Source organism: Amblyomma maculatum, chromosome 2 (genome assembly GCF_055883805.1).
Source record: "Amblyomma maculatum isolate TAMU_Amacu chromosome 2, ASM5588380v1, whole genome shotgun sequence".
NCBI lineage: Eukaryota > Metazoa > Arthropoda > Arachnida > Ixodida > Ixodidae > Amblyomma > Amblyomma maculatum.
In genome coordinates this window covers 218,283,655-218,297,947 of record NC_139345.1, presented here as the reverse complement: position 1 = coordinate 218,297,947, position 14,293 = coordinate 218,283,655, and the positions used below count along the sequence as shown (strand labels likewise).

Sequence of the window (14,293 nt, the reverse complement as noted above, 5' to 3'; positions counted from 1 at the left end):
GCGCCAGCAGAAACACGCATATTCGCTCGCAGCCTTCGCATAGCGTTCATGCAGCCTCGTGAACTATATCAGCGCGCAACCTGCGGTCCGCGGCACCGACCTCTGTAAATCAATTAAGCGCCCTTACGGCACAATTAACACGCACTTGACCCGAACCACGGAATATCGACCAGCTGTAGCTGAACATATTCTTCCTTCCGCTGTGATCCATTGGGAACGTTATGCTAGTTCTAGTCGCAACCACCCTCTCGAGAGGTTGGCTGGAAGCTGTCCTTCAAATCCAATGCGCGGGAAGGATGCAAGGAGGCGCTTGGCCATCAGAGCGCGGCTGATTTTTCTGGAGGAGTCTGGCCTCAGCTCGGTTCTGTAGGCCTGCATGGGCCCATAGTGCTTCGTGCGTAAATGGCGGCGACATAGGCGGCGCCAGCAACCTTCCCCTCCCCAACCTTCCCCTAATCCCAACTTTCCCTTCTCCTTGGTCACCAAGAGTGATGCCACAAAGATGGCTAACATAAGACGTGACCAGTACCCCCTCCCCAAAAATAAACCATAGTCACCACCACCACCACCACCGAGCTGGAGGAGGGGGGGCGTCTAGCCGCCCTGCGAGCAAAGCACACAGCAGTGCGCACGCACGCACGCATTCTTTTTTTTTCCCTAGAAGTGCGGGAGGTATGAAAGGAGAAGCGGGCAGGCTAGCCAACGTAGACAGCGCGCGGTATCAAACCTGTGAAGGCTTCATTTACGCGCCCTTCAATCAATCAATCAATCAATCAATCAATCAATCAATCAATTTTTTTGTTTTCAAATCCAGAGGACCGGGGGGGGGGGAGGGCACCTCAGCGAGAAAGCAGTTGCACACTGCGTAAGAGTGCCGAGGACCCTCGCAAACATCAGCAGGTGACAGCTCAACAGGAAGCTAGTTTACATGGAACACATTACAGGCATAAACACAGGCATAAACATTGCAGACATTACAGAGATGAACAGCAGCAAAAGCAAAAGAAGGAAAGAAAAGGAAAACAGATATGTGTTCACCGAATAACAGCGCAATTTCACGGTATTACCGCAGTGATGTCATCAATACAGCAAAAAGGATGGGTTTAAAGTTTCACAAAATATTCACAGAGCAAAGTTGTCTCCGAGTAACAGTAACGAAATCAGCAATCAGTTTTTCGTGTTTATTTAGCGCAAATGTATGATGCTCTCAGTCTTGAGAGCTATTTCTTTTTCGCCTCTGCAAAGCTGCATGTGTGTGAGCGCGCGTGCGTGCAAATAACTCATGCGCAGGCACTCAATATGTGCGGCTCCGCATACGGTAAGAACTCAAGTTTTCATTACAATGAAGGAAGCAAACACACGATCGCTGAAGTGGGCTCGCCACTCCGAGTCTCTGCGTCGCCTCGAATACCAGCTACCCCACAGAACCACCGGAAGAAAAAGAACGAACGCATAAGATAGCGAACGCACAGAACTGACGCTCGCTCGGCGTTCCACTAATCCCGCCTTTCGTCTGAGCAGCGCGGCGCGACAGCGCGACTGGAAAAAAGAAAAAAGAAAGCGAACTCCACAAGACACGTGATGGAGCAGCGCGGCGTGGCAGCGCGACTGAAAAAGAAAGAAAGAAAGAAAGAAAGAAAGAAAGAAAGAAAGAAAGCGAACTCCACAAAACACGTGATGCATCTTCATGTGTCACGTGATTGCGCACCGAAGATCTGCAAAAACGCCCGTGACTGAGAGGCGGCGTTTGGCTGTTTGGCGACGTCGAGCGTGGAAAATAGTTCTTTCTGCCAGAAATCTTCAATGTAAGTTGACAAACTTTTTCATTCCTTTCTTATAAACGCTTTGCGCATACTCGCGGAAAGTTTTGTGTTTCAGAAGTGAGCAGTTTTTACATTACAAGCGTTTACCCATTTTTTACTTTGCTGTATACTGCACGACCAATGCTCTAGGAATATTTTTCATTGTTTAGCGTTTTTATCACCTAGTTAAGTTCTAAAAAGTGATCCTCGATTGTCCGCGGCCTCTTTCCGATCATTTTGGAACATAGTTTAGATCTTTAAGGCGTTTTTTTGCGGAGTTATTACTAATGCTTCAAAGGTAAACAACCGCCTGGCCTCGCAGCCATAACCGTCAAATTTCAAATATTGAGAGAGGCCTTGTACTGCGTGAAAGCTATGTACACGTATAAAACCTGTCATTTTTAAATTCCATCAGATGTGTGCGATCGCTCGCTACCTATCTGTTTTATTTATAGCGTTTCTTCGTTGAGCTATTTGCACATGGAGCCGGTAATTCGAGGTTAAAGCGCTAACCGCATGAGGCGACAATTCGCGGCGACATGCCGCGCGACGCCGTCGCGCGACGGGCTGAGGGCCACCAAAGCATTGCCGCTCGTCGCCGTCGCTCGGTTTCTGGGTTTTTAGAAAATTTCGCGTGTTGCCCGGAAGCAGCTCGCGAGGCAGCCAATCGCAGAGGGCTTTAGGGTGCTCAACTTCCGTTCTGGCTTTCTTTTTATTACGTGTGAAGTTAGTTTTCCTAGTCCGGTTTGGGCGAAGAACCTGGTGCCTTCACGCGCTCACTTCGTCTGATCCGTGTATATATATGAGTGCATCGAGATAATTCAGTAAAAGCTTGGAAGGGTAATAAAAGAAAGAAAAAGGTTAGCGTGGCTTGATATTGTTAATTTCCGAAAGGAGCAGGAGAAAGTCGCTGCTTGCAATGCAAGTCGGCATCGCAGTGTATAGTAACGCACCGCTGCGCTGTGACCCTTTAAAATACGATGCGTTACAAGAAATTTCATCAGTGTTTTATCGTACTTCATGCTGTTTAGTGTTAAAAATGGGATATAGCGTGATTGCATTCCCCTTGACCGAATGACGAGGCGGCGGTAACAGAGCAATGCTGAAAACGCGCCTCTGTCGCTGAGCGCCGTCGCTCCGTGCGGTATGCACCAGCGACAACGACAGGCGTTGGCGGCGGCGTCGCGCGACGGATCGCTAGGGGTTGTCGCCTCATGAGGTTACCGCTTTATTGGAACAGTCCATAAGCAACGACTTTCCGCGTAAAATTAGGTTTTTAAGCTTTCCTTTAGAGTAAGCACAGATTGGGGGGGGGGGGGGGGTGATATATAATTTTATTTATAACAATTCGCAGACTTCAACGCAGTAACAGTTATATTTATATCCTTAGTAGGTCAGTACGTATTATTTTAGTACAGGCCCAGTGTTCTTTTTCTTTTTTTTTAACGGAGGCGTGGCAAGTTATGTGGGTCAAGCTAACAATTGGCTGTGAATTAAGCGATTAGAGCTTTCAAACTTAGTATTCTGTTTTGTTTAATTTCTAAGAACCTTTAAGCTTCAGAGAGAAACAGCATATTTTGAAAAGTGAATTTCAACTATGGAAGTTCTTCGTTTATTAATGTTTGACATTGCTGACAAGGGTCAGAATTGAAACAGATGATAGGATCGAGTTTTTTGGTAACTTATGGCATGTGACCTAGAGCTGCTAGGAATTCATTTTCTGAGACAGCTTTTCTTTAGGAGTGTAGGGAAAGTAATGGTATGTTATGGGTTTTGAGAAGCATGAATTTAATGAAGTCTTTCTTTTACTGCATTTACGGCTTGTTTGGCAATAATGCTTGCAGTCCAGCTGATGCAATTGTATTGTCACACTGCTTTTGCAGCAGATTTCATCTGCTATCGAGGGAGTGCTGCCTGAATATGAAGCAGACAGCGTCATGAATCTGTTGAGGCAGTTTATTCTATCAGCCATGGGTGCCATGCCCTAAAGCATCCTTCCTGTAAAGGAGACATTGAATTGGTAGGTATCACATGCTCATGTTTTTTGCATTCATGTGTTTGCTTTATAACTGTATAATTTTTACTGGTTCATGCTTTGCATTTATTGTTTTCTTATGAGAGTATAAAGGGCGGATGTGTAACAGGCTTCATTAAAGCAAAGCTTGAAACCAGCTCGGTGTTGTTATATCATTCTTGCTGTGTTTTTAGCGCGACTGACATGTTGGTGTATCTTGCTCATAGTCTGCACTAAAGAAAATTTTTCATGGCCTCTTCAGAGCTTTAAAACAGGAGATATACTTAGCTGTTTTATTGCAGTAGTACCTACTATTTCTAGTTGAGGCAGAATTGAGTAAACCTGTGTTTTAATAGCTCAGTGACAAACATGGTGTCATAATATAGCTGACTGCACTGTGCATATGTGTGCATGTTCATGCTGACATTCAGTTACTGTTTATTTAGACTGCCTCAGCATATGTACACATACAGTGATGTTTCACTTGAACAAAGTTCAAGGGACTTCAGGAAAAAGTTTGTTGAAATGAAAGTTCATTGGACTGAAATAAATGCGTGGAAGATTGTTTCCATTAGCTTCAAGAAATATTCAGTTCAGTCGTTCAGTCGTGTCCGACTCTTCGTGACCCTATGGACCATGTCACGCCACGCTTTCCGGTCTCTCACTATCTTCCTAACATCACATAACTTCATCTGCAGTGCCTCGAGGATACCATCTAACCATCGCGTTCGCTGCCTACCCCTTCTCCAGCGACCCTCAACCTTTCCCAACATCAAATCTTTCTCCAGCAACTCCCCTCTTCTCATCAGATGACCAAAGTAGCTGAGCTTTAACTTTAGAATTTGACCCTCCAATGAGCAGTCAGGGTTTATGGTCGACAATATCGACTGATTTGATCTTCTGGCAGTCCAAGGAACTCTCAAGAGCCTTCGCCAGCACCACAATTCAAACGCGTCAATTCTTCGGCGGTCAGCCTTTTTCACAGTCCAACTCTCGCATCCATACATCACAACTGGAAAGACCATAGCACGAGTTATACGGATCTTGATTGGCAGACTAATGTCTCTGCTCTTTACTAGGCGGTCAAGGCTAACCATTGCTCTCTTCCCCAGAAGCAGGCGTCTCCTAATTTCATGGCTACAGTCTCCTTCCGAGGTAATCTTGGAGCCCAAGAAGAGAAAATCTGTCACATATTTTTAGGTTGTTCAAATCTTATCTGAGCCCATTTATTTGTCACTGCGCTGATTTGCAAGTGAAGAATGCGTAACCTTTTGCAGCACTTTTGAAAGGACTACAGTGGTTTTGAACTCGATTACTGTGCAAGCTCCTGAGAATCTTGCCTATCACAACGGCCTGCTGAGGAGACAAGGCTTTCATTTTCTCCAAGCAGATCATGGTTAACCAAAATGCACACATTTGCAATTCTTGGAGCTAAAGGGCCTGGTAGGGCTGAAGATCTGGCTTTGACTGGCTATGACTGTACAGTTAATTAAGCGTGCAGACAGCTATGGATTCATCTGGTTACAAGCTAGTTATAGCAGCCAATTCACTTTAAAGCTAAATAACGGCCACTTTTTTTCACGCGATAATGAAGAGTGGTTCTTAACATAAAAATATGCTACAAAGAGTGCAGACTGCTTTTTTAAGCGCTCAGTATGACTTTGAAGACAAAGGATAGCACCGCGGAAAATGTTCGTTGAACTGAAATGAGCAATAACTGAAGTTTGTTAAAATGAAGTGCGTTTGCATAGTGTTCAATAGAGCTTCAGTGGAGGGATTTAAGAAAGTTCGTACAACTGAATACATCGTCGAAGTGACGTTTGTTCAAGTGGTATTCTGTTTTTCTGTGACTAAATGAGAACATTTACTTTGCTCAAAGCAACATATGCACAAATATTTACTTTTTTGCTAGTCACCAAGATTTGCAATTAACTTCCGAACTCATTTTATTCACAACCTAAATAAATGCATCGTTAACCCTAGAGCCAAATAGTTACTAGCAATAACAAAAGTAATATGTTGATATTGCCGCGAAACCTTCAAAACAGTATTTGTTGTTTTTTTAACAGCCGCCGGCATACAGGCTTATCACTGATTCTGGACCGCGTATCAGTTCCGTAATCTTTGTGTGTTACTGCTCGATGTCGCGAGTCACACCTTTATCAGTTTTGTTGTAGCGCAAGACGCACCGAGATCTGTCTCGAAGGTTCCGGCCACTCTCTTGTCTTTCCACAATGTTCCAGCCCATGCTGGTAGCTGTTTGCGACGTTATCTAGATTCTTCTGTGCATCCTTTAAATTGAGCGTTGCCGAGTGTGACGGGCATTCTTTGTTCGACGATTGACGAGCACACGTTTGTTTCTATCGCCGCCGCCGAATTGCGTAGTTCTTTTGCGGGCGCAAGTCAGCCCAAATAAAGAGTTTCTTTAGTGCAATCATCGACCCTTCATTTGTGTTGTCGACCTCGTCACCACTACGTGACATCTGGTGGAGGTGCTGCCTTTGATCCTTCAAGCCAAGACCTAAGCCGTGTTCCTGTCGCCCTGGAAGACTAGCCTACAGGTCACCGAGCCAGCCGCCGACTTCAAGGCCTACAACCCGAACACGGTCTGCTGCTTGACCCCATTCGATCTCGGAAGGCATCGACGCTGACAATGGCCCAGCCTACAGCACCGGTTATTTTCGTCCAACCTCGGGAGCACCCCTGCTTCCATGGACTACCGGATGAAGATGCGGGAGATTGGATAGACCTTTTCGACCGTGTGGCAGATTTCAACGGCTGGAACGACGCTGCGAAACTCAGGCAGGTCTACTTTGTTCTTCAAGGACATGCCCGAATTTGGTTTGAAAATCACGAGACTTCTTTCAAGGATTGGGAGACATTCAAAGCACAGTTCCTGACGGCCTTTACAAGTTCTGTCCGAAAAGAAAGAGCTCAGGCCCTCCTTCAATCAAGAATTCAACTACCAAACGAGCCCGTCCTGGTCTACGTAGAGGAGATGAAACGCCTGTTTCGCCGCGCCGACCCTAACATGACCGAAGATGACAAAGTGAAATTCTTAATGCGAGGCGTTAAAGAGTCGCTTTTTGCGGGGCTTGTCCGGAACCCGCCGAAAACTGTGGAAGAATTTGAAAGTGAAGCATCGACCATCGAGAAGACGTTGGACACCCGGATGCGCCTCTTCGAGCGACCGCTTCAACCAGACTACTCATGCCACTACCCCAGCGCATCTGCAAGCGGAGAGAACCTTCGGGACATAATCCGGGATATCGTGCGAGAGGAGCTCCGCCGAATGCTGCCATCATCGCAACAACCCCAGGTGGCGACGCTCGCGGACGTCGTCCGTGAAGAAGTTCAGCGGGCGCTGGGCGTTCCTCAAGCGACGGCTGCGACTGTTCCAGCTCAAGAGGCAACAGCAATGAACTACGCTGCTGCATTACGTCGCCCTGCGCCCCGACGTGATGACTTTCCGAGCCCTCGCCGCTACCGTCCTGTTCCTGAAAGCCGCCCCTTGGCCCCCGCCCGCCAAGCCTTCCAACGGCCCCCAAACCCCAGGAAGTGCGACGCCTGGAGGACTGCAAACAACCGGCCATTATGCTTCCACTGCGGTAAGGCCGGCCACATTCTGCGACACGGCCCGTATCGACGAATCGGTCTCCGAGGATTTGCTGTCGACGCTCCACGACCACGGCCAGGTGAACGACCCCAAGAAATTGACAGCTATCTGCGTAGCGGTGAGATTGCGCTACCAAGTCGTCGGTTCAGATCTCCATCGCCGTACAGGGCCCGCTTTGCGTCGCCAAGCCATACCTATGATGAGAGTATGCGCGGAAGGTCCCCAAGCCCGCGCAGGAGAAACTGAACAGAGCAACCTTTTGAGGTGAGGTTGATCAACGGCGAAAAGACGAAGATCCTCCGCCGCAGTCGACCACTAACGACGACGCTCGACGCAATGCTACCGCACGTAACCAACGAGGACAACCTCGACGTCGCCGCCTACCTGCAGCGTGCAGAGGAAGCCCGACGACTCGCACGGCTGCGTATTAAAGACCAACAGCGCACGGACAGCCGACGATACAACTTACGACGACACCACGCAGAGTACAATCCAGGAGACCAAGTGTGGGTTTGGACACCTGTTCGCCGTCGCGGATTAAGTGAAAAGTTGTTGCGTCGATACTTTGGGCCATACAAAATCCTTCGCCGCGTCGGACCACTGGACTATGAAGTCATTCCCGACGGAACAACGGCGACGCGCACGCTCAGAAATTGTACATGTTGTACGACTGAAGCCATATTACGCGCGTTAAAGAATCTGTGGTGTTTAAACTTTGCAGTGTTTAAGTTTAAGTTCCTTTGTTTTGAACATGGAGGCGATGTTTTTTTAAGGGGGGAGTAATGCCGCGAAACCTTCAAAACAGTATTTGTTGTTTTTTTAACAGCCGCCGGCATACAGGCTTATCACTCTGATTCTGGACCGCGTATCAGTTCCGTAATCTTTGTTTGTTACTGCTCGATGTCGCGAGTCACACCTTTATCAGTTTTGTTGTAGCGCAAGACGCACCGAGATCTGTCTCGAAGGTTCCGGCCACTCGCTTGTCTTTCCACAATGTTCCAGCCCATGCTGGTAGCTGTTTGCGACGTTATCTAGATTCTTCTGTGCATCCTTTAAATTGAGCGTTGCCGAGTGTGACGGGCATTCTTTGTTCGACGATCGACGAGCACACGTTTGTTTCTATCGCCGCCGCCGAATTGCGTAGTTCTTTTGCGGGCGCAAGTCAGCTCAAATAAAGAGTTTCTTTAGTGCAATCATCGACCCTTCATTTGTGTCGTCGACCTCGTCACCACTACGTGACAATATTTATCTGTTGGAGAACATTTTCTGTTTAATTGTTTTGTGTGTTTTTGAGTTCTGCAAACATGAGGGGGCTTGTTACAGAAGGGGTGGGCTGCAAGACGAAGAGAAGTATCAGTGTGGCGGCCCTTTTGTGTTTATCAAATAATAATGCATTCTAACATGTAAAACGAATGCCTTTACAACCTGCTAAAAATCTTTTTAAATTGCATGTTTGGGTTCTGCCTGGATAAACATAGATGGCAGAGAGAGATCTTTCTGCCATGGGGTGTGAACTGTATTTTGTGCAGAAAGCCAGAGGCTGTCGAACATGTGTTATTGTTGATTGGGTTTTTGGGGGGCAATATCCTACAGTGAACTTTGCTCAAAGATGTCCCTTTCTCAGGTTCTCAGGTGTTGAAAATTACAACAGTGTTCTGTAAGATACGATAAGGCTATTAAGCTTGCATAGCGCATGGAAGCGCCGAATGGCTGTTCGCCATGCTGATCTTTATTATCAGACCTATCCAAGAGTATAATGAGGGTTTTGTCCAACAGATGATGTTTTGAAAGCTCAGCCATGTGTACCTGTGTTTATCAATATATTTGAAAAAGTGATCAGTTTGAATGCGATAATTAGAGGTATTGTACCTAAGCTAGCTCTCGGCCAGCCTGTAGTGTTTGTGAAAAGGCAAATGTGACAAGAAGGGTGTTTTGCTAGAGGTTTTAAGACTCTTAAATCTGTGCAGCTCTGCTTTAGTACATGCATTGTCTCCTGTACATGGCTAGTTAAATGATTTCTGTTCATTTTATTACAAAAAGTCATTCTAAATCTTTAGATAAGCTTGCTCACCTCTATTGTTTGAATTGTGTTCACGCATGCTATAGCTGGAAATGATGCAGTATTAGTTACAAGTAAATAAAAGGAGCAGCAACTACATTTCCTTCGTCCGCACATTTTTAAGAGAAACATACATGGGCTCATTAGATTTTAGTGTTATTTGCAACTGTGTTTGATAGTGAAAGATCTTCCTGTCATTGCATAGAAATCTTTCAGAAACCTCTGAGATAGTTTGATACCTGGTGATGTGGAGGTTGACTTCCCAGACAGTAATGTATTCCTATAGTTCATACTGCACCAGCCAAAAGATGAGACACAGCAAAGAGGAGGACAGGACAAGGCTGGACTATCAACTGAATGTTATTGATAAGAAGAAAACAACGAAGACTCCTTCCGAAAAGCTCGCGCACAACCCAACCGGTGGAATGGCAGGAAATTGGGAAGAAGATGATGAAGAAAATTCAAAGCCAATTCCAAGTCAAGGCCTAACTAACGACTTTTCTAATAGATGAAATTCCTTACAATGAAGGCTAACCGACGCCTTAGCCACACACTTGTCCTCGGCTTTAGCAATGTAAAATGCTTCAACCAACTCTGCAGAGTTGATTACCATTGCTGTAAACTACACCCGTGTTATTGAAGTCAGGTGCACAAAGGGACGGGTCATGCTCCGACTTACACTCTCGGGATTGCACATGTAGCGCAAGATTAGAACTCGCCTTCCCTCCCAGAGAATTGGAGTGCTCCGTCAGGTGCACATTTAGACATCTGCCTGTCTGCCCGTTGTATTTACAGCGAGAAACAAGATAGGAGCCTTGTGCGCTAGAGTTAGAAAGGAGCTCGACAGTGTACCTCGTGATAGTTTTCGTTGTGCAGTGTCACATAAGAAAAAGTTCACCACCTGCAGAAAGAATGTGGTCTACCACGTTCCGCTGAATTGTGGCCGGTGCTACTACGGGCAGACAGGCAGATGTCTAAATGTGTGCCTGACGGAGCACTCCAATTCTCTAGGAGGGAAGGCGAGTTCTAATCTTGCGCTACATGTGCAATCCCGAGAGTGTAAGTCGGAGCATGACCCGTCCCTTTGTGCGCCTGACTTCAATAATACGGGTGTAGTTTACAGCAATGGTAATCAACTCTGCAGAGAGTTCGTTGAAGCACTTTACATTGCTAAAGCCGAGGACAAGTGTGTGGCTAAGGCGTCTGTTAGCCTTCATTGTAAGGAACTTCATCTATTAGAAAAGTCGTTAGTTAGGCCTTGACTTGGAATTGGCTTTGAATTTGCTTCTTCATCTTCTTCCCAATTTCCTGCCATTCCACCGGTTGGGTTGTGCGCGAGCTTTTCGGAAGGAGTCTTCGTTGTTTTCTTCTTATCAATAACATTCAGTTGATAGTCCAGCCTTGTCCTCTCCTCCTCTTTGCTGTGTCTAGTCTTTTGGCTGGGGCAGTATGAACCCATACCAACGTGCCCAGTCGTCAACCTTGTTGTATTCCTATAGTACCGTATGCATGCACAATAGATAAATGTAACCCCTTGCATATCATATATCACTGAATCTTCCACTCTAGAAGAGAATTTTGTGCACAAGCATTTTACTGTAGTTTGCCTCTGTGGAGCATTGTATTTCTAATTCTGTGCTTCTCTTTTTATGCTGTTACTCAGCAACATATGAAGTATTCCTTGTTTGTTTCTGTTACTTGTGCATTTGACTTTTCCTTTTATTATTCGAAATAACTTTCTTCCTGCTGTTCTGACTAGTGTTTTCGTATGCATATGCAGTCCTCTTGATGCTTCATTGAGCCATATCTGGAGACTCCCTGTTGCCGTGGTCTGTGCCGTCAAGTAAAAACTAGGCAACCTGACTTCCGGGACAAGTAGCAGTGGGACGTAGCTGCATGGTTTCTTCAGCATCCATGTGGATTTCTTATAAAAGACAGGTATTTCTCCTATATTTGACTTTCATATGTGATCAAGATTTTACCTTGGTGACAAGCTCTTGAAGGAAAGGATGGACATTTATGGCACTTTCTTAATTTCTTACTCTCGGGAATACACTATTACGACTTGTTAACTGCATATGTAGCAAAAATTATGTGTGACTGCATATTCCAGCAGTAAGCTGCATGATTTTTTAAGGATGAAATAATTTTGCTCCTATTGTCGGTAGCCTACTATTGACGAGCCAAAGCAGGTAATATTAGGTACCAAAAAGTGATTATGCGGGGCCGGGTGGGTTTTAATGAGACAAACTCTCCACGTTTTAAGCCTTTGTACAGGGCCAACGTGTCTCCCTGAATGTGTCTGGGACACATGCAAGTCTTGTATCCTCAAAAGGACCTTGTCTAAATTTAAATAAAAGTAGCGCCAACCTATTTTGAGTACGACCAGTTCAGCAGTAAGCTCAAAATTGAAGCAAAAGGCATTCATGTCCTGTGCGATGTCAGTGCACGTTAAAAAGCCCCAGCTCATCAAACGCTCTGAAGTCCTCCCCTACAGCATCTCTCATAGCCAGGGTTGCTTTGGGATGTTAAACCACATAAACCAAACCAGTCATTTTTTACCACCCCATATGACTTGTCTTTCCACGTATCTCCAAAAGATAGTGCCTACATAAGACTTGCCACTATTCCTGAGATTACCTAGATTATTATGTATTTATGTATTTTATGATTATGTAATTTTCCTCAGTGGAGCATTGCATTTTCAATTCTGGGCTTTTCATGCTGTCACTCAGCAACCATATGAAATACTCCTCCTATGTTTCTTTTACTTGTGCATTTGACTTTTCCTTTATTATTCAAAAAATCTTTCTTCCTGCTGTTCTGACTAGTGTTCTCATATGTACATGCAGTCCTCTTGTTGCTTCATTCGACCATATCTGGAGACACCCTGTTGCCGTGGTCTGTGCCGACAAGTAACAAGGCAACCTGACTTCCTGGACAAGTAGCAGTGGGACGTAGCAACATCCATGTGGACTTCTTATAAAAGAAAGGTATTCTAAATTTTGCTTTCATATGTGATAAAGATTTTACCTTGGTGACAAGCTCTTGAAAGGAAAAGATGGGCATGAGTGGCACTTTTTTATTTTCTTACTCTCTGGGAATACACGATTGAGACTTGTTACCTGCATATGTAGCAAAAAGTATGTGTGACTGCATATTGTAGGCTAACTATAATATACTTCATCATTCCCTATTATCGCTCTTGTATCCCCTAGGTGCTTGGTGTAGCTGGTCTCCTTCAGTAATTACTTATGTGTGTGTGTCATCTGCTATGGCAAACATAGCCATCACTCAGGAAAAATGGGAGCAAACAGGCATAGTGGCATCACTTGCTGGTAGCATGCATCAAGATGTATGTATACATACTGATACGTTGCCGCTCAACATGTGTATTTGCTTGATGCAGCAAATGGCAGAGGAGAGAGTATCTGATGACCAAGCATACTGGCGTGTAAATTTCACTCCTTTGTTTCCTGGGCCCCTATTGTGATAAACTAATGTCAAATGATATAGAGGATCAAAAGGAATACAACTAAACACAGCAATAGTCTCTATCTCCTGAGGATGTTTTGCAGGTACTAGTTTGTACAGAAAGTGGTTGGAAACCAGTTAGCATATTTTGAGGAAAAACAGGCATCTGAGTGAAGAGAGATGTGTGTGATGTTAGCACAAAGCGTGCGAAATTGGCAGAAAAATTTTGAGCATGTATATTTCTTTTCTAGGTGACACCATGATAAATTTTGATATGGCTGGTACATCAAACACACAATGTCGTTGCCGTCGGAAACCAAGTGTTTCTGTGTCAAGGGTTTGTGCAATAAAAGAAGGTATGAATTTGCATCTGTTTCTTTCGCCACTCTCACTTTTCACGAAATATTACATGCATGTGAATAGTGAGTAAAATACACGTTATTATTGGACACTTGAAATATAGTTAGCATAACACAAGGTATTAATACTTTGTATGAACACGATTCTTTAAAATAACGGTGGCCAATTATCGGAACACAGTCGTTACAGTGTCCATATACGCTATCAATAGGGTAATCATAGGAGGTATAAATACGTTCTATGTAAATACATTCTATTCAATCACGGTGGCCAATTGTCGGAAGGGAGATCATACATAGATCATACGTGTTCTAAAGACTTTCTTTTGATGGTCGATAGCTTCTATGATCATATTGTCTAAAGACATTGCATAAAGTGATCATAGACATTTTTGTAAGGGAATATGCCGCCTAATGTGCAAAAAAAGTGTTGTGACCTTACCACACTTCGACTATAGGAAGCATAAAACCAGCGCTAACCCACACAGCCACAAAAGATAGACGAACGACTATCTCTGCCTATCTTTTGTAGTTGTGTGTGTTAGCACTGTTTCAAATTTTTCTATAGTCAAAATGAACCAATTCGCCAATAAAGACGTAGTAATGAAGTCATCGCACTTCGTGAAAAGCATTTGTTACCCGCTTGTCTTCTGACACTGATAACGGTATGGAAAAATATTCTTTTCACTCTCGTGAAAAGGAGAAGGCGAGCGAAAGCTTTGAGAACGCCACCTCGGCAGTAGGCACTAAACACGAAATACCCGAAAATGGAGCAATAGCGGCATGCCATCCGCATTTTAGGTCCGTGCCTTGGGAATGAACTCCAGTTAAACGGAGAACTGAATCTTGTCAACGCCGAAGACACTCTGTCTGGTCTTCCGCCGGGGTCCGAAGGTGGTTTGACAGAGCTCTGAATCCATTGTTCTTACAGTGCATAAAAAACGAAAGTCTGGCAATTGAGATCGAGAA

At 44.9% G+C, this 14,293-nt stretch overlaps 1 long non-coding RNA gene across 2 annotated transcripts; it reads left to right on the top strand.

The window, feature by feature from the left end:
- The first annotated feature begins 1,652 nt into the window (after nt 1–1,652).
- LOC146201304 (uncharacterized) lies at nt 1,653–13,719 on the top strand. Of its 2 annotated transcripts, none has more exons than XR_014705305.1 (4): nt 1,653–1,805; nt 11,272–11,429; nt 12,344–12,484; nt 13,217–13,719. It is a non-coding gene; the product is annotated as an uncharacterized LOC146201304 (long non-coding RNA). The 2 variants fall into 2 exon arrangements; XR_014705304.1 differs by lacking the exon at nt 1,653–1,805 and adding an exon at nt 3,669–3,822.
- The last annotated feature ends 574 nt before the right edge of the window (nt 13,720–14,293 follow it).